Raw genomic sequence first — 27,436 nt, forward strand, 5'->3', positions numbered from 1 at the left:
TTTATTCATTTTATTACAGCCAGATATGCACAGAGGAGAGACAGAGAGGAAGATCCTCCGTCCGATGTTTCACTCCCCAAGTGAGCCGCAACGGGCCGATGCGCGCCGATCCGAAGCCGGGAACCTGGAACCTCTTCCGGGTCTCCCACGCGGGTGCAGTGTCCCAATGCATTGGGCCGTCCTCAACTGCTTTCCCAGGCCACAGGCAGGGAGCTGGATGGGAAGTGGAGCCGCCGGGACCAGAACCGGCGCCCATATGGGATCCCGGGGCTTCCAAGGCGAGGACTTTAGCCGCTAGACCACGCCGCCGGGCCCTTGCAGACTCTTGAAATAGATAATATTAGATAATTGTGGATAAAATTCTTGCTTTTATTACCTTCCAGTGTCATTTATTTGTTTATTTAATTTTTAAAGGGTTGACATAAATAAAGTCATTCTATTCTGACAACTTCAACAGCAGTATAATGATTTGGTAAGACAATAGCCTAGAAATTCAGGAAAATGCCCAGTGAAAGGAAAATCACATTGGCCGTATCAATATTCAGAACTGCTCTTTGGAGAGGAAAGTGAGCCATTATTTACAGGGGTGATTCAGCCACATAGAGCATGCACAGAATAACTCTAGTCAAATTCTTTAGACATTGCGTTCCTTTATGTTGATCACAAGGTTTCATGACTTAGGTATTTAGAAAATAAACATTTTGATGAACAGTAGTATGTCTTACTCCTGGCATTTATCTGCAACAGAGTAACAGAAATTTCACTGGATGTCAAAACCATGATGAGATACCATCTCATCCATGTCAGAATGGCAATTATCCAAAACACAGCACAAGTATTGGTGAGAATGTAGGGAACAGGCAACTCCAATACACCAGGAGGTAATGTGAATTAGTGAGGGGAGAGAGAAACACTGGGAACCAGGGGCTGATGTGTGTGCAGGAACCAGAACTCCTTCACCTGAGTGTAGGAGTCCAAGTGTTGGGTCATCTTTGGTTGCTTCCCTAGGACATTAGTAGGAAATTGGATTGGAAATGAAGCAGCCAGGACTCAGACTGATGACCATATGGCATACTGATGTTCAAGACAGTGGTTTTACCTGCTACACCAAAATACTGGCTCTATCTTCAATTTCTTCTAAAGGTGTTTTAGTTTCAATCATTGAGATCTTTCACATCATTGGTTAAATTTACTTTTGAGTACTTTTGTTAATTTTTTGAAAATGAGATGGATTTCTTTTTTCATAAAAATTTGTTATTGTAGTGTAATAATTCTATTGATGGCTGTATTTTCCTCAAACTCTGCTGGATTTGTTATCCAGTTGTACAGTCTTTGCTGGACTGTGGATTTTCTGAAAGAGAGAGAGAGAATGAGACTTTTCCAGGTTGAAGCCAGGATCTTGGAATTCAACCTGAGTGTTCCAAGCTGCAGCTACCAGTGCTTGAGCTATAACCTGCTGCTTCCCAAGGCGAAGATCAACAGGAAACAAAAATCAGCAGTAGAGCCAGGATTCAAATTTGCATGTGGGAACAAGTAGCATCCTAACTGCTACACCAAATAATGGCTCTTACACTTACTGGTTTGTGTATATCGAGTCAGCTTTGCATCTCTGGGATAGATTCTATTTATCTGCTGCGAATAACTGTCTGCCATGGTTGTGTCCTTGTTTGCTTTTTGAATCAAGGTAATGCAGGCCCTGTAAAGCTGCTTTGGAAGGATTTCTGTGTTTTCCTTGTCTTGGACTAACTTAAGAAGAATTCATGTTGATTTTGTTTAAATATTTGGTAGAATTCAGCATCATCTGGTGGCACCATCTGGTCTGGGGCTTTTGTTTGATGGGAAACTCATTATTAATGATTCAATCATGCTGCTCATTAGGTATTCTATTTATTCATGATTCAATATTGATATGTTATCTAGGAATATGTTGAATTCTCCTAAATTATCAAGTTTATTATTCTGTAATTGATTATATAATAATTTTCATAGAATTATTTTTTAAATATTTCTGCATTGTCAGCTGTAGTGTTTTCACTTTCATTTCTTTATTAATTCGAATCTTTGCTCTTGTCTTAGCTAGTCTAAATTTTATCAATTTAGTTCATCTTCGTTAAGAACTATTCAGTTCATAGATTTTTTTTTCAAGTATTTTTTTTGGTTTCTATTCTATTTCTGCTTTGTGTTTTGCTACTTTCATCTGAATAATTTGGGTTTAACACAGGGTTTTCCTCATTTCTTTAGGTGAAGTAGCATTATTTATTTGAGATATCACTGGCTTCTGGATATAATCATTGATTATAAAAAACTTGTACTTCGCATTTACTACAACTTTTTTTTTTAAGATTTATTTTATTTTTATTACAAAGTCAGATATACTGAGAGGAGGAGAGACAGAGAGGAAGTGGAGCTGCCGGGATTAGAACCAGCGGCCACATGGGATCAAGGCGAGGACCTTAGCCACCAGGCCACGCCGCCAAGCCCTACTACAACTTTTATTGTATCACCTATGTTTTAGCATGTTGACGTTGTATCTTTTAAAAATATTTATTTATTTATATTGCAAAGTCAGATGTACAGAGAAGAGTAGAGACAGAGAGGAAGATCTTCCACCTGGTGATTCACTCCCCAGGTGGCTGCAGCAGCTTGAGCTGAGCCAATCCAAAGCTAGGAGTCCAGGGCCTCTTCTGGGTCTCCCACGCAGGTACAGGGTTCCAAGGGTTTGGGCCATCCTTGATTGCTTTCCCAGGGCACGAGCAGGGAGCTGGATGGGAAACAGGGCCACCAGGATTAGAACCGATGCTTTCTTTTTTTTTTTTCTCTTTAATTTTTTTTAATTGCCTTTCATTTTGTGACACAGTTTCATAGGCTCTGGGATTCCCCCACCCCTCCCCGTACCCTCCCCCCATGGTTGCAGTATTACAGTTCAAATCCAGTTAAGATTCTTTTATTGCAAGCATATACCAAGCATAGAGTCCAGCATCTTATTGTCCAGATAAGTTCAACGGCTTGTTGGGGAGACCATCTCTGGTCTGAACATAGAGCTAGCAGAATATCATCCTGCTCAATTAAAAGCCGCAACATAACATCAACAACAATTTACAACATTATGGAGTTAATTGACATGGTGTTGAGTAACCAATATGTTAGGAAATGCAAATTCTTAACCACATCCTGTGACTACTTCATTGACATTTCAATTTTCGTTTATATACAACGGGATTCTATACACCTTAAAATGGCTATAGAGTACTATTCAGCTGTCTTGTGTCTATTTTCATTTTAGTATTTAGCAGTTTATGGTGTTGAAGCATACTTTTTACTGAACTTGGCAGATTTTAGGATAGTCTAAACTGGCTTATAAATATAACAAGGCATATGTCAACAGTTGAGGCGCAGAACAGTTTTACAAGGGGTGTACAGAGAAATCCTCAATGCTTTAGTGAGGAGTAACTTATCTGATAAGGTATATGTGAGTCCAAGCTGACCATTTCCTGTCTGATTCTAAGCTTTCCTTGTTGTTCTCTGTCTACACTAATTGGGGAGGGGGTGGCTCCAAAGCGACCCTGATGGTCATTGCAAGAGAGGGTGGGGATACAAATTTGGAACTAAGTAAGGACCAGAGAAAGCTCCTCTCCCGAGTCCCAAAGGAAGTTTACTGTTCTTCTGTTTATGAGGTCCACTCAGGTCTCCTGGCTATTGTTCCGCTGACATTACATCCTGTGAGCAAGGATCTGGGCATCTTCCATCCCGTGTGGCAGATCTGAGAGGGAGTGGATGACCTCAGAGTTCTTGGCCCATGAGGGCCAATTCCCAGTGGTCTCCTTGGCATTTGGGATATAGCCCGTGGTGTCCATACTGATAATCTTTGGTGAGGATCCAGGAATCTCCAGGGTTGGGATGCAAGCCTCCTCCTGTCCACCTGCTCCAACTCTTGGGTCCCCCCCTGCTCTGTGCATTTGACCTCCTGTTAAGAGGTTGTCAGGATCACTCTTGATTGCCCCCGCATGTCTTTATAGTTTTGCTAATGTCTAGTGCTGATTCGAGTCTGCTGTCTATAAGTTGCCTGTTATATTCCTTTTTTTTTTTTTAAAGATTTTATTATTATTGGAAAACCGGATATACAGAGAGGAGGAGAGACAGAGAGGAAGATCTTCCATCCGATGTTTCACTCCCCAAGTGAGCCGCAACGGGCCGGTATGCGCCAATCCGAAGCCAGGAACCAGGAACCTCTTCCGGGTCTCCCACGCGGGTGCAGTGTCCCAAAGCTTTGGGCCATCCTTGACTGCTTTCCCAGGCCACAAGCAGGGAGCTGGATGGGAAGTGGAGCTTCCGGGATTAGAACCAGCGCCCATATGGGATCCCGGGGCGTTCAAGGCGAGGACTTTAGCCGCTAGGCCACGCCGCCGGGCCCACCTGTTATATTCTTGATAAGTTGTACTTAACATCTTCCTCACACATTCTAAGGAGATGGAAGATTCTCTGCTCTCCTGTACCATTACGGAATAACATAGGTTCTTAAAAGTATATTAGGTTTTACAATTCTTAGATGTAGATCATTAAGCAGTCTGACTCCCATTGAGAACCAATGCTTTCAAGGCAAAGACTTTAGCAATAGTCTACTGCACCAAGCCCTGTAGTTCTATCTTAATTATTTCAAAATATAACCTCTTTAATTTCTTACTTGATTCATTGGCTGTTGTGGTTTAAGTTCTTTACTTTTGAGGTGTACATGTAGTTTTGCAGATTTTTCTTGATATTTGTATCTTGTTATTGCGTTGTGGTCAGATAAGACACTTGGTGTGATCTCTATTTTTTTTTAACTCACTATTGAGAGACTACCATATGATATATCCTGGAGATTGTTCTGTTTACTGTTGAGAAGTATGTGTTTTCTGCAACTATAGAGTTAGATATTGTGTAGAATTCTGTCAGATTTAGTTATTACTTTGTTGTTTCTCTGGAGGATCTGTCAAATGCTACCAGTGAGGTATTAAGACCTCTATTATTATTATATTTAATAAGTCTTTTCCTTTGTTAATATTTGTTTTATGTATTTGAATGTCTCAATGATAGGTAGTATTTCCATGTGCTAATTTGAATCTTCATCATTATATAATGAGATTTTATTCTATTTTTACTGTTTCTAATTTAAGATATATTTTATTTGATAAAAATATGACGAAACTCCTTTCTTTTTTGTCAGTTTGTATAGAATATATTATTCTAAATAGATTTTGACAAAGGAATACTAGACTTTCTATCATTGTCTTTACCTGCAATGCTAAGATACACTTAAATACCAACATGTTGCAGCTGTGACTGATGCTGAAGGACTATAGTATTAGAATAATATGGGAGAAAACAACAGAGGGAAATGATGGGGGCAGAAGGAGGAATCCCTGTGCATGTGAGGCCATACTTTGAAAATAATGAATAAGTATAACATATTATTCAATCCCTTAACTTTCTCTCTTTTTAAAAGATGTATTTATTTATTTAAAATTTCAGAGTTACAGAGAAAGAGGGACAGAGAAAGTTCTGTGCATGGCCCCTTTAAAAAATTTATTACTTTTTTTATTTGAAAGGCAGAGTTAGAGTGACAGAGAGGGAGAGGGGTTCTCCATCTGCTAGTTCACTGCCCAAATGGCTATCATTGGTCAGATGTTAGCTGATCTGAAGCCAGGAACCAGGAGCTTATTCTGGAGCTTTCATATGGGGAGAGTCTCAAGGAACCAGCCTCTGTTGTTTTTCCGGGTGCAAGCAGTGGGTTGGATTGGAAATGAAGCAGCAGGCACACGAACTGGTGATAGATAGGATGTGGGAAACATGGGCAGAGGCTTAGACTTACATACCACAGCCCCACAGCCCCTGATTGTTCCCCCGGATGGACCAGGCTGAAGCCTGCAAAAATTGTAGATGAACACTTTCCCAATTAAAAAAAATGTCGCCTAGCTTTTGTCCTAGGAATTGCACTTTAGAATCTGTTCTCTCTACCTTTTCCTCACATTTGTATATTCATTTATACACATGAACACACATGCGTGTGTGTACGTCTGTGTCTTTGTTTTTCAGGAATTCAATCAGATAGTTGTTAATATGTCTTTTTGGTTTTCAGGAATTTGACCAGATAAGCACTAAACTTCCTTGGAATTCACTAAGGCTCTTGAAGATGTAGATTATTCCTGATTTAGTCAATTTTTATAAACTGTTATTTATTTTTCTGGGAAATAACAAAATCTATGTACTGATTGCACCAAGCAATTAACACATCCATCTGACAAAATTTTTGAAAATTCTTTTCCATACTGATTGCCATAGAGGCTGTACCAATCTGCAGCCCCATCAGCAGTGGAGTAGGGTTCCTTTTTCCCTCCCCCCGCAACCTGCCAGCAAGTGTTGTTGGTGTTTTTCATGTGGGCCACCCTTACTGGCATTAGGTGGTACCTCATTGATGTTTTAATTTGGATTTCCCTTATTGCCAGGGAGCTTGAGCATTTTTTCATATGTTTATTTGCCATTTGGGTTTGTTCCTTTGTGAAATGTCTGCCCATTTCCCGTGCCCATTTCTTGAGTGGCTTGTTTATTTTGGTGTTTCGGCTGTTTTGTAATTCTTTGTATACTCTGGAGATTAGTCCTCTATCACCTATGTCGTGCACGAAGATCTTCTCCCATTCTGTGGGCTGCTTTTTTACTTTGTTGATTGTTTCCTTTGCTGTGCAGAAGCTTCTTAGTTTGATGAGGTCCCATTTGTTTATTTTGGTCTCGATTTCTACTGCTTTTGGTGTCCTTCTTAGGAAGTAGGGACCTACCCCTAGATCTTGCAGAGTATTTCCAACATTTTCTTCCAAAAGTTTGAAGGTTTCTGGATGCAGGTTTAGGTCTTTTATCCATTTAGATTTGATCTTAGTATATGGTGAGAGATGTGGGTCTATCTTTTTGTTTCTATAGGCTATCAACCAGTTGTCCCAACAGCATTTATTGAAGAGACCTTCCCATTTGCCTGGATTATCGTTTGTCCTTTTATCAAAGATTATTTGATTGTATCTGTGTGGGTTCCCTTCTGGTGTTTCTATTCTGCTCCATTGATCTTCCTCTCTATCTTTGTGCCAGTACCAGGCTGTTTTGATAACCACTGCCCTGTAGTATGTCCAGAGGTCCGGGACTGTGATTCCCCCTGCTAACTTCCTGTTCTTCAGGATGGTTCTAGCTATTCGTGTTTTTTTTGTGTTTCCCGATGAACCTTTGGATCATTGTTTCCAGTTCCGTGAAGAATGTTTTGGGCAATTTGATTGGGATTGCGTTGAATGTATATATTGCTTTTGGCAATATAGACATTTTAATGATATTGATTTTACCTATCCAGGAGCATGGGATGTTACTCCATCGCACTCCTAGGAATATATCCAGAACACTTGTTTTATGAGAAACTAACATGCACTCCTATGTTCATAGCAGCACAATCAGTAATTGCAAAAACATGGAAACAACCAAAATGCCCATCAGCAGAGGATTGGAGAAGAAAGCTATGATTCATGTACTCCATGGAATACTACTCAGCTATTAAAAAGAACAAAATGCAGTTCTTTGTGGCCAAATGGGCCAAACTGGAAACCATAATGCTAAGGGAAATGAACCAATCCCAAAAGGTTAGATACCACATGTTTGCCTTAATTTAAGATGATATGATGTTAAGCATAACATGTTATGTTATGTCATATGTCGTATATAAACTAAAATTGAACTGTGAATGGGGGGGTCACAGAAAGTGGTTAAGAAATCGCATTTATTTTCAACATGTTGACTGCTCAATACCATGTCAATTAATTCCATAACGATGTTAATTGTTGCAGATGGTATATTAGTGCTTTTATTTGACCGGGAAGATACTCTGCTGACTCTGCCCTCAGACCAGACAGGGTCTACCTAATAAGTAGTTGGACTTGTCTGGACTATAGGATGTTGGACTCTATGCTTGGCAAAGAATTGCAAAGAGGGAATTTCAACTGAACTTGAACTATGGTTATGCAGCGGGGTGGAGGAACCCACCATGGGGGGAGGGTGGGGAGGAGAATCCCAGATTCTATGTAATTACAACACAATGTAATTAATGAATAAATTTAATAAAAAAAATAAACATAAAAAAAAGAAAATTCTTTTCCAGTTCTTTTTCATTTGGGGGGGGTTTAATATTTTGTCCTGTTTTATTTTCGATACTTCTGGAGCCAATTAAAGAAAAATTATTGGGTAGGTCCAATGTGACTCTTAATTCCATTTTGTTTTGCCTGTTTTTCTTCCTGTGCTTTGCTAGGTAGGATAATGGTTGATCACTTTATTTCAACCTTGCATTAAACTGTATTCTGAATGTATTGCAGTGTAGTGAAATGACATTCTATATGATTCATATAATTTTTACAGATTTGTCCTTTTAGATTTTGACTGAAAAGACTGTAGGTATCTGCTTGGATTTCAAACACTTCAGATGGGTTCTGTTATTTCAAAGTTTTCATTTATACTTTTTGCCTTTCTCCTCTAGAAGCTTTGAAAAATAATTATTATGTTGAAGAAAAATTTGCTGTAAGGATTCAGTATGCCTTAACTCTTAAGTGAATTTTCTTCTCCTAAGTAAAGGTTGTGGCAGATTTTACTCTGCTTTTTCAAACTTTAAAATTTTAGCTTTCCAAGTGTATAAAACTCTTTATGTGGAAAACACAAAAACTAAGAGTCTATATACCAAATCTGTAATGCCTTCCTTGTGTGACCACTAAAACCCTCCCTGCTTTTTCCTTTATTCCAGTAGACACCTTTGTCAAGGACCACATTTAATAATCAGTTTTTTTTTTTTATAATTACATCTTTTTTTTTTTTTTAGATTTATTCATTTTATTACAGCCAGATATACACAGAGGAGGAGAGACAGAGAGGAAGATCTTCCGTCCGATGATTCACTCCCCAAGTGAGCCGCAACCGGCCGGTGCGCGCCGATCCGAAGCCAGGAACCTGGAACCTCTTCTGGGTCTCCCACGTGGGTGCAGGGTCCCAAGGCTTTGGGTCGTCCTCGACTGCTTTCCCAGGCCACAAGCAGGGAGCTGGATGGGAAGTGGAGCTGCCGGGATTAGAACCGGCTCCCATATGGGATCCCGGGGCGTTCAAGGCGAGGACTTTAGCTGCTAGGCCACACCGCCGGGCCCAATAATCAGTTTTATTTTAGGAAGATTTTTCTTTCAGGAATTTCATAGTTTTTAGAATTTCTGGCTTTTAGATTTAACAATATAATTTTGTGATTATTTTGGAAACTTTGTTTTTTTTAGGGAATGTGTTGACCCATTATGATTTTATGATTCTACTTAGAATAAATTTGTCTCATAATATTCTTATGAAAATAAAAAATGAAAATTTGTTTATGTGCTTAATTCATTCAGTTTTGCACATGGCAAATACTGAGTATCTATTAGATTGCTGAGCTAGATGCTGGTGATACAGCAATGAGCACAGCTATCCATTCTCATGGAGAAACACATTTTTGATAGTAAAACATCCATATGGCAGTTTGTACAAAATACTCCTAAAAGTGATTCATTGTGATAGTAAGTTCTCAATGACATATGGATTGTAATTTTAGATAAACTGGCTAAAAATTTCAGTGAGAAGATCATCTTGTGCACAGACCACAGGAGGTGAATGATTCCTCGACGTTACCCTTGGAATACTTCATAGAGGAAGAATTTCAGGAAGAGTGAACTAACAATGGTCAATGCTGAAATTTGCCTCTTCGAGAAAAAGGAAAGAAAGGGTGAATAGAACAGAGTAAGAGATGGAGATGAACATAGAGACAGACACAGAGGAGCTATCACATGGTGATTGTATCTTATAGGATTGCTGCGGCAACTGAGAATAGAGGTCATTGGAAATATTTGATTATTTGTTAAATGTAAATATTTGTTTATTTACATTTGTGAAATATTTATTTTATGGAAAGAAAGAACCTCTGTCTCCTTTTCTTGCATCTCTCTAATCTCTCTCTCAGAGAGATGAGACACAGAGATTCTTTCATCCATTGATTCACAATGCAAAGGACTGCAATGGCTGAGACTGACCGGAGTGAAAGCAGACAGTAGAATTTCATCTGTATATCTCACATGGATAGAAAGGGCCAAAACACAATGGACCATCAGTTTTCTCAGACATGCTAGCTTCTAGATTAAATGCAAAGAGACCTGAAATTGAGCTGGTTCTCAGATATGGAATGCTTGTATCACAAAATATCCCTTAATCTGTTGTAAAACAAACAAAATCCACCAGTTTACTTTTTAAATGGTCCATTTGGATAGTTTTGTTAAAATAAATATTAGCCAGATGAAAGTGGGGTAAGGAAATTACCTGAGATGATATTATAATAATTCAGGTCAAGTAAGAATTTGGTTTGATCAAAGTATTTAGAGTGAGGTAATAAGAATGGTCATATTCTGTTTGTATCTTAGGGTAGAATGAAAATGATACAAATGGTTAGAATTTGGATTCAAGAGTACAAATAAATCAAAGATTAATTTTTAGTTTTTTAGTTTTTTAAATACCTTGAGCACGTAGGAAGACTTTTCATGTATAGATATAGGGAAGACTAAGAGAGAAGGAATAATTTGGGGGAACACTAAAAACTCAAGTCTTGGGTTGGTTAAATTTGAAATACTTACAAAAACTGATAAATCAAGTAAGAGTTGTGTAAGGAAGCTGTGGTCTAACATACACTGGCCAATTGAATGAAACAGAAGGAAGGATGTACTACAATCCAAGACTCCTGATGGAGTGATTAAACTGTGGATAAAATTTAATGTTTCATTTTAGCAATCTTGGGATTATGGTTGCTCTTGCAAGAATAGTTTCAGTGAGTTATGGGTCCAATGTCAACTTCATTAGAATGGATTTAAGACAAAATGAAAAAAGTGGAATTGGAGATTGATGAACTAAATTCTTCAGAGGACTGAATTAGTGTGAGTCCCTCAAAAACAAATTCCAGGATAGAATTTCTTAAGAAAGATCTATTTTTACTTGAAAATCAGGGAGAGAGAGGTCTTCATCTGCTGTTTCCCCCAAATGGCCTTAGTGATCAGACTTGAGCCAGTCTGAAGAATGGAGCATGGAGCTTCTGGGTCTTCTCTGTGGGTGCAGAGGTCCGAGGACTTGAGCTACATGATGCTGTTTCCCCAGGCCTTTAGCAGCAAGCTCATTGGAGGAGGGGCAGACAGGACTGAAACTAGCATTCAAAATGGATGTAGTGCTGCAGAGGGCTACTATGCTATGCCACTTCTTCAGCCCCCATGATAGGATTAAATGTGCTAGCCTTTCATTGGGCAATATGTCTGTATTAGAGAAAGTGGTGAAAATCTTAAATAACGGAGAAAATTCTCTAACTGCTGTGTGAGTTAACCATGGACAAAGGAAGAAAAGACAGAAATTTGATACAAGCTTCCTTCACAGACTTCCTGTGCCTAAAGGACATTCACACTTGGTTATCAAAGTTTTCTTGAATCAATGTCAACCATCAAGACTCCCATGTTTCCCATGAATGGGCCTGTGTTAAGATACCTGCTGTACTAAGTCACTGGCTCAGAGTAGCCTGTGCAAAATAGAGTCTTGTTGCTAGTGAGAGTTTGATTTCAAAAAGTAGCAATTGTGTTTTGTTCAGTTACCGTTACTCCCTGTGGTTGGATGTCTATTAGGCACGTATGATTACAAATCTTGGGAATTGACTGAAACTGATTTATAATTTAGAACATTTTTAAAATACATTTCTAAATGTGCTTAAATAGAATGTGTGTTCTCTAAAATTGATGCAAAACTCTATGTGCAAGGGATCTTTAAAAAGTTAATAGAGAATAAATATTATGAAAAATATGAGTTTGTTTTGCATCAATAAACATGCTAATTTGTTACATTGTGTATGAAGAGGATGAAGTTTAAGGCACCTTAAAAGATGGATGAAAGCGTTCAGTTCTGTGATTTCTAGATGTGAAATAGATGCTTGATAAAGGCTTATTCATTTAATTGAATAGACATTCTTTGTTTTATGTAGTGGACATGCTACTTTGATTCTTTAGTATTCTCTCCTTTCTAAGAAAACTGGTTTGATTAGATGCAGTAATGTACCTAGCTAACAAAATGCAACAAAACAAAACAAGACTTAACATTTCCCTGCCTCTCTTGTAGCTTACTTACGTAAGTACAAATTGTTGAGGGACTTGTAAGGGAGCTCCCCGAGAGATGGACAGACAGCTGATCTGTACTCTTTGCCATTTACTGTCATCTTTGGACTCCTGCTAACAGTCATGCATAGATGATTTCAGCCACTTTTGCTTTTATTATGTAGTACTAGTAGCCAAATCAAATTCCTAACTATACATCCCTTTTTCACTATCCACCCCAGGACTCTACATGCGGATGACTGGGGTTATTTATAAATACTTAGCAGCTAGATGGCACTATTTGGAATACACACAGAAATACTGAGAGACTTTCTAAACATGGATTCCCTTTTCAAGGTGGATCTCAAAGACAGTCTTACACGAACCTTTTCACCTGGAAGAATTCCAGAAACCTTTCAGGAAGAGAAAGTGCCTGCTGTTGCTGCTGATACTGCTGCAGTTTAGTGGAAACTGAAAGGCCAGAATGATGACCTTTCAAAAAGAACAAATGTTATTAAATAATGGATTTTTGTCTCACCTTCTCCAACAGTGAAGTGCAAAAGGATGAAAAGGGAATCCTATTCTTCTATTAATAACTCCTCAGGCAGTCTTGTGCTGACAAAGCAGAAAGCAGCTGTAAAATTAGCAATTTTTACTGCAAATTAGCCACTTGCAAAGCCATAAAAAGGAAAAAGGAATTAAGAAGAATTCTGTTAATGGAGTCAAGGATGGAAAACCCAAGAGTGATAGAACATAAATGATCAGAAAACTGATACTTATTTCAAGGAAGATATTACCTAGGTTTTAAATAACTGCTGATAGTTATTGTTTATGGGGAAAGCACTAATTTATAGCTCTTGGATGAGTGGCTTTTCTTAATGGCTCCATGGAGCAGATCTATCAGAAATTGGAACAGCACAAGGTTTAGGTTGATGCTAATAAACTATCCCAGCACCCCTTTTCTGAGATATTCCTATTCTATATTAGAAAGGCAGTGAAGGCAGGAGAAAAAGGTTCAACTCTGGAGGCACACAAAATTAGGTTTTTATCCCAGTTTCAATGTATTACCAAATTTTGGACCCAGTACCATGGCCTAGCAGCTAATGTCCTCACCTTGAACGTGCCAGGATCACATATAGTTGCTGGTTCTAATCTTGGAGGCCCTGCTTCCCATCCAGCTCCCTGCCTGTGGTCTGAGAAGCAGTCAAGCACATCCCAAAGCCTTGGGACTCTGCACCCGCATGAGAGACCCAAAAGAAGCTCCAGGCTCCTGGCTTTGGATTGGCTCAGCTCTGGCCATTGCGGTCACTTGGGGAGTGAATCATCGGAAAGAAGATCGTTCTCTCTGACTCTCCCTCTCTCTGTATATCTGACTTTGTAATAAAAATTTAAAAATTATATATATATGTATATATATATATATTTATATATATATAGGTTTGGAGAACTCTTTTATCCCTGGGACTCTATCTCATTGCCTATCAAAACTGTGAGAAAATGTATTTCATTATGTTAACAGCATCATATTCAGTAACATGCAAAGAACATGGTGTTTGTAAGTTCTCAGAAAATATTAGTTCACTGCTACGTTTTTCCCTCTTTATGGGCTAGGAACACAAAACCTTGTCCACACATCTAAAGAAGTTAAACTGGCCGCAGTAGAATTCTTACCAATATGATCAATCTCTACATAGGAGCTGAATATGTATTATAATTTATGACTGAGCTTGTGCAACAGCTTCTCATTTGCTATTTTATGAAAATGATAACTCAGTGTCAATACTAGAGAATGATCAGAAGAAAGGGACAGAAACTGCATGATACAAACATAACTTTCCAAAAAGCAACCTACATAGGAAGAATTAGAAATTTTTGTAATTTTCCTCATTTGTGGCTTTGGTAGTTTCCACAGCATGGTAATTTAATACTTTTATTTGTCCCAACATAAGTGAGAAATTTGGAGAGTTTGACAGGCCTGAGTCACTACTTGATCTGATCCAGGGTGTATTTTATGTATGAGACAGGCATTTTCTCTCTCACAATTGGAAAATATATAGGCAAAGGCAAGTGAACATGAAGGAAAAAAAAAAGACTGATTGCTGTTGAAAAGAAAATGTAACACAACGAATCATTAATTGTATTGTAAGATCAAAAGAAAAAGAAAAAATGTTAACATTTAACATTCAAAATTATTTATTTAAGCTATTTATACCAGGGGATATTAAAAGACAGTTAAATTGGCTTTAAATCAATGATAATTCATAAACTTAATGAATATTATGACAGTGTTATGAAAGCAGTTCTCTGTGATTGAAAATGCCTTTTCTAGAATATTAAGAAAAAGTTATGGTTTATAAAGTTGCATGCATGGTAGGTTACAGGTTAATTTTTTACTTTGTTTCTTAAACTTCTCTTTTCAAAATAACTTCCCTTATTTATTTTCACTTTATGTGAAAGAAAGAGGGACATAATTTTCTATCTGTTATTCAGTTCTCAAGTCCTGTCATAGCTAGCTAGGGCTGTGCCAGACTGAAGGAGACTTCATTCCAGATCTCCCATGGGATTCTTCAGGGATGCAAGCACTTGAGCCATCATTGCTTCTTCCCACAGTGTATTTAGCAGAAAGCTGAATCAGAGACTAAATGACCAAAGCTCAACCCAGGAACTTCAATATGGGATTCAGCATCCTATGCTCACACATTGTGCCACATGCACGCCTACATTCAGCTATTGTTAACTGCAATATTTACGTTATTTGTTTATTTCATTGTGATGGTGGCTACTAAGTCATCCTTGAATCCCTCGTGCCTTATACAAGGACAGTATTCAATAAATTTTAGTTTAATTTATTTTTGTGTGTGCAAGAATTCCAAAGCAACGTGCAAAAACTCTCCATCAGAATGATTAGAAAATGTAATCAAATATTAACAATTATAGTATTTTTAAGTTACATTTCTTGTATTTCTATTTGTAGCATAATCCCTAATTTTTATCATAAGTGTAAATAAACAGAAATAAATAAGAGAATATCCAGCAAGACTTTCAAGAAATCCTTTTTGTAAGCATGTGTACAGAGGAAATGTTCCCCTCCTTTTATTGTCACTCCTTTCCTCACCCCTTTCACTTGGGTAGAATTGGGTACTACCTCTAGTTGCTTTACACTCTAAATACTAACCTGTGCAAGAGCACTGAAAACATCCAATTAGAATTTATAGCTTTGTCTGTCTTACTACTTTGAGCACCTTTGTTTGATTCAAGGATTTTTTTTATAATTTATTTTGGAATTCTTGACATTGGCCATGCGTTCAATCGAATAGGTAGTGATCAACACTGATTAGTTGACAACACTCTACTATATGATGTTCACCTATTATATTGTGATCATTGTATTAGAGCTCTAACTGTGTATGCTTTTGATTTATTTGTGCCCTACTATGCATGCTATTCTGAATTGCTTCTTTGACAATTTTATGCCCCAGATCATTAAGTAAATGGGCCTTTGCACTAACTGTTTTATGACACTTGGTTTAGATATCTGGACTTGTTTTTCCATCTAGGTGCTAGTATGTTAACCATTCTTGTATGTTGGCTAGAAAGCTCACAATAAATGCATGATATGATTTTCTGATTACTTTATTGTCTTTTCTGCATCTACTACTTTCAGAATGATCATAATGAATCTTCTGGGACTTATCGAGTGTTAAGAAAAAACCATCTGGTGCCGAGAAATCAAAGGCATCAGGAAAAATCCCCCACAGGAACTAGAAACACTGAAGAAATAACAGATCAGAAGCCACCTGGAAAAAAGAGTAACAACACAGAATAAAGCATTAAATCTTGGATTGAAGAGGCTTTCTCCAAAAAAGAACAACAGATGAGAACAAAGGCAAATTAGAGTCAGTATTATGATCAAATGACTTGAAAAGTAATTTGTCAAGCAATGAGATGAAGGTAGTTTCAAGGCTGAGAACCCCAAGCAGGAGAGCAAGAAATTTTAAGATAATTGATAAAAGGGATTCTTGCTTCTGACAGCAGAAAGAGTTTAACAAACTCTTAACTCTTTTCAAATCCAAACTGCCATTCTGTCCATGCTCAAAGGAAGAAACAATATCTGTGAGTACCTGTTCTATACATGCTAGTCAATGTGTTAGCAGTCCTTCATCCTCACCAGAACCTGCAAATATGGCCTTAGCAGTTCATATTTTAAAAAGAGCTTACTTGTTTGTTTGGAAGGCACAGAGAGACAGAGACAGAAAGAGAGAGAGAGAGAGATGAGAGAGAGAGAGAGAGAGAGAGAGAGAGAGAGACACATTCCTTCCACTAGTTCACAACCCAAGTGACTGCAATGGTTGGGATTGGGCCAGGCAAAAGACAAGAACCCAGAATCCCATCTGGGTCTCTCATGTGGCTGCATGGGCCCAGCAGGACATCTTGTGCTGCTTTCCCAGGTGCATTAGAGGGGAGTTGGGTGGGAATAAGAACATCCAAGACTTCAACAGGTGGCCATAGGGAATGTAAGGTCCACAGCACTGGACCTTACCAATTACATTTTTTCAGATACAAAAGTTGTCAATAATATTAACTGTGTTTCTTAATCTTATAAGAAATGCAATAGCTTGATTTTATATCTTGTGAAGAATTCTTAAGGAATCAGAAATCAAGGATTCTCACTGTTTTGACTAAACTGATAGGGACTATTGAATTTCTCCATAGTAACCTAAATCATAGCACATTGTTTTACTTGCTTTCCCATAGAGAAGGAGAGAAGAAAGAATAAATGCTGTTTGACAAAGAGGAAGAAGGAAGGATGTCTGTGGGGAAAACTTGCCTGGCAGCCCTTGTTGCCTGCTGCCACTCACTTTACTCTCTCTGGAAGGCAGGTTGCACAGTAACCTGATGCCAGGCTGTCAGCAGCAGAAACTTGCATTGAGGAAACTCACTCAGAGGCTATTAGACACAAGAGCCTGCCCACAGGTTACATGGTGAAAAGCATACCTGAAGAGCAGGGAGTGATGGATATGCTCAGAGGTTAGCAGGAAGGAAAGGAGAACAAAGGGCACTGAAATATGTTTTATAATAGACATAGGGTCTTGCTAAGCTCTTTCCGCATGTCTTTTCTCATCCTTCTCCAACAGTCCTGTAACTATGGTTTCCTCCATTTTTGTTAATGCAAAAAGTTAAGATTAAAAAAATGTAAGGGGATTGTCTGACATTAGTGGTGTTGGGTATTAATTTTTTTTTCTGGCTTGAAATTCCACATTTTCTATTAAACTGTGGCTTTCTTTGGGGGCTCCCAACTGTGTTTTTACCGTATCTACATAGCATATGTCTTTCTTTCCTTTAATATTTTCCCATAAGTTGACTCTCCTCCTTATTAAATTCTACTTAAAATGCTTGCAATGCTACTATAAATGAAAAAGCAATTTATTTGCCATAAATAGATGGTAATAAAAAATGTGAATAGAATTAAAGTAGTGCTATTCCATTCTTGTCTCAGAATCTAGTTTCCGGAAGACCCTATGTCCGAGGCATAATTTCTTTATAAAATAATGAATATGAACATGTTTTTGAGAGGTGCTAAAGATAGCTCCAAAATGATGTTTTTCTTCTGGTTATAATAATAAAAGGAATGAAAGATCATTGAATTCTTTGGTCTGTGTTTCAGGCTATTTTATATACTTTCTGTTGCCTGCCCCAACAATGTCCATGGCCACCAATCCCCAGGACCAAGTGGTGAGAAACTTCTTGTATGATAACAGTGATAATGTGATCTACCATTCTGAAATAAAGCAAGTGTTCACCTTACATTCCACCTCCTCGAGTGAGACCAACTCTGGTAATGAAGAAAATAAATGAATCGAGACTACCTGGCAGTGATCTTTTAAGCAATTTCCCCACAAAAAAGTTCTCCATCCAGTGTATCATAAGTAAAATCTTGACAATTTGTTTTAAGAAAAATTAAACAAAATTTTGTTGCACATGCAGTTAATTTTAGTTAACTCGCACGGATTTAAAGCTTTTCAAAAATTTTATTATGTATCAATCATTCAATATTAAATTTGGATGAAAATGAACCAAAATGAATCACTCATCTTTTTTCTTACGTTTTTTCAAACTATCCTGCATCTGTGTTACTGATAATCTGTTTTCTATGTTAGAGCAGTTTTCCATATTCCACTAACTTATCCAAATGTGCAGGAGTGATGACTAGAGGCAAACAGTCCAAACAATTAAAGGTTGGAGAAGTGCATTACGTTAAGCTCAAGAATGTACTTGTTGGATTTAGCAATAGGAGAGTTCTGATCAACTGATGCTGGGATTGTTTCAGTTGAGGGCTGAAGATGTTGGTGAATTGATGAGTAATACTGAATAACCAGCTATAACATAAACACATGATGGGCTCTGATAAAGTATGACAAATGGAGTGCCAACTAAAGGAGAACTCGGAAGATTTCTGAGGATGATTTTGAGCAAGAGAAGGCAAGCTTAGGATAAAAGTTTAAAATAGAAAGTTAAGGAACTTAGAAGAAAATTAAATCTAGAAGAAATGTGAAAGGTTTGTCTTTGTATGTGAAGAATACTTGGAGAAGATCACAGTAAAAAGATGACTGGGCTCGGCAGCGTGGTCTAGTGGCTAAGGTCCTCGCCTTGATCCCATATGGCTGCTGGTTCTAATCCCGGCAGCTCTACTTCCTCTCTATCTCTCCTCCTCTCAGTATATCTGACTTTGTAATAAAAATAAAGTAAATCTTAAAAAAAAAAAGATGACTTCCTAGAAATGAAATGGAATTAGCAGAATGAACTTGTGGCACGGACTGCCGCAAAGTGTCTGGACAGTAGTAATCTCTCTGTGCTTTTGCCCTCTAAGATGGAAATTTAGGAGAGTCAGACCACTAATACTCAGGCAGAATCATGAAATATTTAAGGCTGGATAAACTCCAGTCTTCTGCCTTACTCTTGGACCTATCTCTGAGAATGTCTGCTCTCTCAAGTTTAGTGGCAAGGGATTAATTTCAGCATAAAAGAGAAAATTCCATTTAGAAAGCTTTATGCAAGAGAAAACTGTCTTCTAAATAATAGTAATGACTATTTCTTGTCATATGGTGCAAGTTTCGTTCTGAGATATTTTCAAGATGTGAATTCTTCCTTAAATAAGTACATACTAATTTATTTTTTGTTAAGTAAAAATACTAGATCATTGGTCTGTTTTTCATATAGCTTAATTTCAAAAGTTTTTTACTTCTTAGAGATTCTTTTTTTTTTTAAAGAGTAACAACATAGATTTAAATCCTGATGTCAGAAAACAAAATTATTGTCCCAGGTATGATTTGAGCAGGCCAAAGTATCACCAAGTTCATCTGAGGCACTGGGTTTCATTAGGTTCAGCCAAGTTGTTGACTGAAATTTATTGTCCATCATGTGCAAGCAATTCTTTGGAGTTTTAAATGCATCATCTTCCTTAATCTTCCTAATAACCCTATGAGTTAGGAAGTACTAATATTCCTTTTTATGGATTGACTATTTGAAGCCAAGCTGGGTTAAATGATTTTCTCAAGGTCACTGTCAGCAAGTGCCTCAGAAGGGATTTGAACTCAGCTTTGCTAGACTTCAGAGTTTAATCCTGTAAGTGCTACATATGACATTCTTACATGTGTTTCTGTACACATGTACAACACCGTAGAACACTGCTACTTTCAATGTGACACCTATAAAGCAGTGTGTAAAAACATCCGCAACTCATAGGTCAATGTTGTTACCGCATACTGCGACTTTGTCATTAAGTGACGTTGCTCAGAATCAGTCCAGAAGAATAGCGTTTATTGTCTCTGGGGAAAAAAAAAAACCTGATTAGGGACAAAATGATGTCCTCTTTCAGGATTCCCTGGAAGACAGGGTTCTGAGGGACTAAATCACAATATGTCAGTGTCAAACAGAGGCGAGCTGCTTTACCTTCTTCCCACAAGCATGAAGTTGTATAGTTTTATTAATGTACCCCCTTTGTTAAAGTGGCATCCTTTTAAATATGTACTAAAAGTGTAAGCCAGAGCAGCGCCATAACTCACTCCAACAGGCTTGTGTATTCATCAGGTATTTATGGCACTGCTGCTAGCCAGCTCTTCCATCTGCAATGTCTTTAGTCATCATTCATCGGGTGCATCTATTAAAGCAACTCTGAAGTCATCCATAACAAAGGAACTCATCTTTTAGAACTCTTTTGGCACTGAAGGGAAATCCAAAGATTTCCCATAAGCCCAGTGTTTCACTTTGTTTTTTACAGGATTTTGCTATGAGAATGTCACAGGGCTAAATTGCCCCTGCCTCTGAAAGTTAATAGAAGACAATTATTTAATTTTGTTGTACTACCTAGCAAGAAACTATGCTTTAAAAACACAAGGTTATGAAAGAGATTGAAGACTCTCTCCTGCTTCTCCTTAAACTAAAAATTTCAGCCCCAAATAAAAGTGTTTTATTCTTTCTGAAATGGATATGGAGTACTTTTTCTTACTTAAAACAAATTTTAAAAACAACAGCAAAAACTAAGCTGAAAAAAAAAAAAAACAGAAGAGGAAATATTTAGTGGACTCTGTTATTAAATATGGTTGAATATTCCTATAGCAAAATTGTTTAATTTGGCTCTATTCACATATGGTAAAATCTAAAATTAAGCAGGAGATTTTTAAAATAATCATTTCAAAAGATATGGATGCATTGGTAGAAAATAAAGGCAGCTGTAATTGTCACTTTGAACACTGTAATGCTATTGCATTAATTTATCCACAGACGTTCTTATTACTAAAATAGGATGTGTGGTGTTCATAGTGGAAAAAAGATTAAAAAGACAGAAAAGACACCAATCAGAATAAATATTCATGGCTAAAATGTTCCGGAGTATCTCATAACGAAAAAAAAAAAAAACTAGCAAAATGTTCATGCTACTCCAAACTTGGCCACAATGACCACCGAGAACTGTAAATTCTTCTTGACGTAACTCCTCACTCTTGGGCTGAGAAACAGTCTCAAACACAGGAACCCTGGAGTCCTTGCTGACTGCTCCCACTCTCAGCCCTGGTGCAGAGACAAAGGCCTGCAAATGCTCCATATCAATTAGACATTCAGAATAGAGCATGTCTGTCTAAATGTACGGGGGTGAGGAAGTGGCGGGGTTTTATGCCTTATTAATTGGACATTGCTATTTAAACTCTTGAAGACTCCAAATGGCTTTGGCACGTGGTCAGAACTATAAAATAAATGGACTCCAGAAGTGAAAGGGAATACTCCGAGCTAGGCCATTTCCTGTTCCTCCCTAGAATCCTAAACTGTGTCTGGTACCGCATTTTCATCCTTAAATGTATGTTCTATGCTCAGCTTACCTTTAATGTTTCTTTAACTGTAGTGCAGACTTTTTCTTCTACTTTTGGCCTTTTTAAGAAGCAATGTCTTGAATAAATAACCACCTCTATGGTAGCCACATAAGTCATTATCTATGCATCTGCCGAAGCAATTTGACCGGCAATATAAAATCTCACTTGATTACAATAGTATAGTGTTTCAGCAACATCACAAGCCCAACATTCTGCTATTTCAGTGTATCATGGCACTGCAGAAAATCTAGAGTAATGGCAGAAAACCTAGTGTCATTGGGGGTCCCCCTTTTATTTGGAAGTAAAGATGAACACTGAAGTGTAACTTCACTATTGTAGTCCCCATTATACAGTTTAACTATGAGAATATGTGTTATATACGTGTTTGCCTATGTAGCTATTTGTTTTGCACTTTGAAAGAATACTGACTTCAAAGAAAACATATGCTATTTGTCTTTTTTGAATATTTATTTATTTTCATTGGAGAGGCGATATACAGACAGGAGGAGAGACAGAGAGGAAGATCCTCAATCCGACGGCCCACTCCCCAAGTGGCTGCAACTGCTGGAGCCAAGTCAATCCGAAGCCAGGAGCCAGGAGCTCTTCCGGGTGTCCCATGCAGGTGCAGGGTTCCAAGGCCCTGGGCCATCCTCGACTGCAGGGACCTGGATGGGAAGCAGGACCGCTGGGATTAGAACTGGCACCCATATGGGGTCACAGCGCATGCAAGGCAAGGACCTTAACCATTATGCCGTCACGCCAAATGTTGCTATTTGTCCTTTTGGAATTGGCTTATTTCACTTAATCTTAGCCAAAAGGCCGAGAAGCGATGGAATTGGCTTATTTCACTGAGCAAAATGATTTCCACTTGGAATAATTTTGCTGAAGGACTATACTACTGTAATAATATAGGGGGGGTGCAATTGTAGGGGAGTGTGGGGAGGGAGGAAGCAGAGCTGGAGGGAAAGATCCCCATACCTATAAAATCCTATCATGGAAAATGATAACAACAGCAACAATAATAATAATGCTAAAAAAACTAATAATAATGATTTCACCTGATCACTTTTCCTTTTACATAGCTATTGTCCTTTCCATTTTAATGAGGTTTTCTGTGTGAATTATACTGAAAGGAAGGTTATTTGTGGCAATAAGAGTGGGAGAGCTGCTATTTGAGCTAGGAGGATGCTGGGAGGGGCATCAGCAGCATCTTTTGTTAGTAGACCGTTTCACTCCGTGCAATGAACAGGCAGTCCACTCGCCGAGCCGACATTCTCTCCTCAGCATCACCATCTTCCCCAGCTATCCTCATACTCGTGTGTCCTGTTGTAGACCTAGTTTTGTACTAGTTCAGAAGGACAGACTGAGAGTTCTCTTTGGGGGATGGACATGTGTTGACAAGGGGTAAAGACTTAAGTCAACTAGGGTCGTTGAGGAAAGCTAGGAAATACATTTCTATGCTCCAATGCCCAGGATGAGGTGTCTCAGAAGAGTGTGTGCCATGAGAAATTAAATGAGGGGATAGAGAATCCCTTTCATTTTCACTACTTACAGCTGTTCCTTTAGGATAGCATATATATATATATGTATATATATATGCTTAGAAAGTCAGATGTACAGAGAGGAGGAGAGACAGAGAAGAAGTTCTTCCATCCAATGATTCACTCCCCAAGTGACTGCAATGGCTGGTGCTGTTCTGATCTGAAGCCAGGAGCCAGGAACTTCCTCCAGGTTTCCCACGCAGGTGCAGGGTTCCAAGGCTTTGGGCCGTCCTCGACTGCTTTCCCAGGCCACAAGCAGGGAGCTGGATGGGAAGCGGGGCTGCCTGGATTAGAATCGGCGGCCATATGGGATCCCAGCATTGAAGGCAAGGATTTTAGCTGCTAGGCCACCGCACCGGGCCCATGTCCCCACTTGGGACAGAGTATTTAGGATAAAAGAATAGTAAACCTTAAGATCATCAAAGCAATACAGCCAAATCCTATTCCATAGGCTGGTAGTAATACACAGCTTATTGTGGCAGAGTTTATATATGGATGACAATTAAATCTTAAAACTCACTGAATAGTAATGTATTCCCTCCCTCAAACCATAGATACTTATGGTGAGTTTTACTTAGATAATCTGCCCAAAGTGCTTTACTAAGTTATATAAGGTAACATAGTTTCAAAAGCAGCTTTGATTTGATTATTTATATTAACATTTTTTTTTTCATTTGACAACAATGCAGCTTCACTTTAGAAATTTTGAAAAGCCAAATGGGGAAAAACAAGAAACAACTGAACTGAAATGTTTGAATGAATATTTAAGACTAAGGCAAATTCTACCGTCAGTTGTCAACACGCAATTCTCACCTGTGTTTAGTACCTTTACAGAGCAGAGGGGTTAGAGTTTAGATTGGAAACCAAAGTGTAGGTTAACCCACCATTAGGAGTAATATCAACTCAGTCTTGGTTTCTCCTCCACATATTTTTTTTAAAGATTTGTTATTATTGGAAAGCCGGATATAAAGAGAGGAGAAGAGACAGAGAGGAAGATCTTCCATCCGATGATTCACTCCCCAAGTGAGCGCAATGGGCCGATGCACGCCGATCCGAACCCGGGAACCTGGAACCTCTTCCAGGTCTCCCACGCGGGTGCAGGGTCCCAAGGCTTTGGGCCGTCCTCAACTGCTTTCCCAGGCCACAAGCAGGGAGCTGGATGGGAAGTGGAGCTGCCGGGATTAGAACCGGCTCCCATATGGGATCCCGGGGCTTTCAAGGCAAGGACTTTAGCCACTAGGCCACGCCACCGGGCCCTCTCCCCCATATTTTAAACCAATATTGTATTAGTATCTTACTCTGGGACCTTGAGATATTTTCCAATCTTCTCACTATTATTTGCATTGTAAAGGTTTTTCTTTATCTATTATTGGCCTACACTCTTGTATATATTTATTTATTTGTGTTTATAAATGTCAATTTATTTTATATTAGCTTTATATTGCCTAGCATGTTTGCTGCAATTAATTTTCCATTAGAAGACTGTATATTTTTTTCCTAAAAATTTGTGAAATAATGTTCTGTATTGCTATATTTGAATATTATGTATAGCAGTGACTGTGACAGTAAATCCAGTTAATGGTAAGAAGCCACTCTAGCTGATTTGCCAGTTTACTTAAATGGAATATGTTTTTCAAATAAATACTTATGGTGTTCTTATTAAAAAAAAAAAAAACCTTTAAAGCTTCATACCTGTACTTTGGTGGTAAAATAATCTTAGCAAGATTTTAATGTTGAAAATTACATCCGCATGTCTCCAAATTCTCAGAAGTTTTTGCCAAAGCACTTTGTGCCATTACAGAAACATGAGTTTGCTCTTTCTCTGCACCGTACCTTCCTGGGGTCTAAATCCAGCAGCTCTTGTCTGGGCTGTGCACTGGGGTCAGCTTGGGCTCTCAGTTCTTTTTAAATTAAGATTTATTTATTTTTATTGGAAATTCAGATTTACAGAGAGAAGGAGAGACAGAGAGAAAGAATTTCTGTCTACTGGTTCACTCTGTAAGTGTCCTCAATGGCTGGAGTTGAATTGGTCCAAAGCTAAGAGCTAGGACCTTCCTCCGGGTTTTCCATGTAGGATTAGGATTCCAAGGCTTTAGGTCATCTTCTACTGTTTTCCCAGGCCACAAGCAGGGAGCTGGATGGGAAGTGGAGCTGCTGGGATTAGAACCGGTTCCCATATGGGATCCTGGCACGTTCAAGGCGAGGACTTTAGCCACCAGGCCACGTCGCCGGGCCCTGCTGTGAACTTTTAAATCCACAGGTATATGATTTTATGAGTTGAAGATATAGTTTAGTGCTAATAGCATGGATTTTAGGTTCCCTTAGAACAGGGTTCAAAGCTGAATATCTATTCTCATTAGGTCAGTTAGCCTGAGGAAATTGCTTAAGTCCATAAGCTTCAGTACTGTCTTCCACAAAATGGATATAGAAACATATTTCTCCCAAATCATCATTATGGAGATTATGTGAGATAATGTGTGAAGCATCTTATCACAACATAGACTGCTTAGCAAGCAGTTAAGAAAAAGAAGATTTATTTCATATAGATGTTTGAAATTAAATGGTTATGAATTTTATCATAGAATTCATAATGAAGCTAATGGCACAGGAAAGAAATGATACCGTATTATAAAAGATCAGCCACTCACCTTCTGCTACGATGCTGAGGTCCTTTCTTATCCCCAATGGAAATATTCCTTTGGCTGCAATTTTTCATGTCTTGTAGGTTTCAATCAATACAATTGATTTAATGATTAATTTATTGTGTTCCTCAGTAAAAGCCTAGCATTGACTTCTTAAAATGGAATATTAATGCATTTCAGACAAACAAAATGCCTCTTGTACTATTTTAAATATGGAACGGTGGAGGATGAGTAGGGTGTTGCTGCTTTCTGACTTGGTGAGTTGAAGAGAACATCTACCTGATTATACACACTGACGCTGCTCTTGACCTTTGTGTCTTGTATTTTTTGGGAGGACATCATACTTTTTTTTTTCTACTACTAGTGTTAGAAACAGTTTTGTTCTTCCTCTTGGTTTATGATTTGTTTTTATCTCACAGGGTATATCCATTGAGGTCTCCTTGCCTTGCTTAGCTAATGGAAGCAGCAAAAGCAAATCTGTATCTGATACCTATCCTTGTATTGCCGTTTCAGTCATCTTTTGCAGTATCTCATTTCAGGATCTGTAGTTTTATTTCTACTATTCATTTTGCTTCAACTTGCCACTATATCATGAAAGGTTACTTAGTGAAAATTTAGTACATAGTTTTATAATACCCTATAGATATATTTGGTACAAGATAAGGGATATATAAATTAATTAATTAATATACAAGCAGACATTGGGGAAAAAACCTGATTTCCCATGTACCCATGTCACAATTTAGTTTTGTAGTTGGCTATTGGCATCAATATTAATCTTCTGTAAAGGACAAAATGGATCCTAACAGCAACTGCCAAGCTCAATGAGTTGCTCTTGAGAAAGTCTGAGGGCTGGTGAGCCTCCAACCAGAGGCTGTAGGAAAGTTCAGGTAGGCTGATTGGCCACATGGTGGCAGACTTGCAGCATAGGTGACGGTACTCTGGACCTTTCTTGGGCAACAGGAAATGCTCAGTGCTTTTTCCCAATATGCCTTTCAGGTGAACCAGAAATAATTAGCATTCAGTAGAGGTTTTTTTTTTCCTTATTCCAGAGATGAGTTTTTACTAATGTCTACCTGTGTGCATATCGTTACTTTCAGGCAATGAAAAGGAGTTCATCTTTAAGACTTTCCTTTGGTTGGAGCCTTAGCGGTGAACTTGCCCGTTCGCTGTCTCACTGAGGGGTTTGCCAAGGCAGATCAAATGTTCTAGGTTTTGACAAAATTCTAGTTTTAGAAGTTTTAGAATCGATTTTGTTTCCCAGTATTGATTTTTCACCTCCAATATTTTTGTTAGATTGTGACATGATCTCCAATAGTTTAATTTTCTATGTTTTAGTTTCATCATCTCTAAATGATAATTGCTAATACACATTTAAGAAGAAAACTGTGAGAATCAAACTGGATTGGTACGCAGAGTTGAATCTCATAATAGATGCTCAATAAATTAGACTGTCATTTAGTGCATTGTGAGCTTTTGAATAGCTGCTATCTATTTTTAATCTATTTTACGTCTAAAATAAATCTTGCATATTTTTCCACTCATCAGAGAGACTGAGAAAATGTGGTAGATGTGCATATATAGAGAGAAATAAAGAGGTACAGTGTGTAAAAGAGAGAAAGAAGAAAAGAAAGGGAGGTACGGGGAAGCAAATAGAGGGATGGAGAGGACTACAATGTGTGTCTGACACAGATGACATGTGTTGGAAGTGTCAT

The sequence above is a fragment of the Ochotona princeps genome, chromosome 2 (assembly GCF_030435755.1).
Source record: "Ochotona princeps isolate mOchPri1 chromosome 2, mOchPri1.hap1, whole genome shotgun sequence".
Classification (NCBI taxonomy): domain Eukaryota; kingdom Metazoa; phylum Chordata; class Mammalia; order Lagomorpha; family Ochotonidae; genus Ochotona; species Ochotona princeps.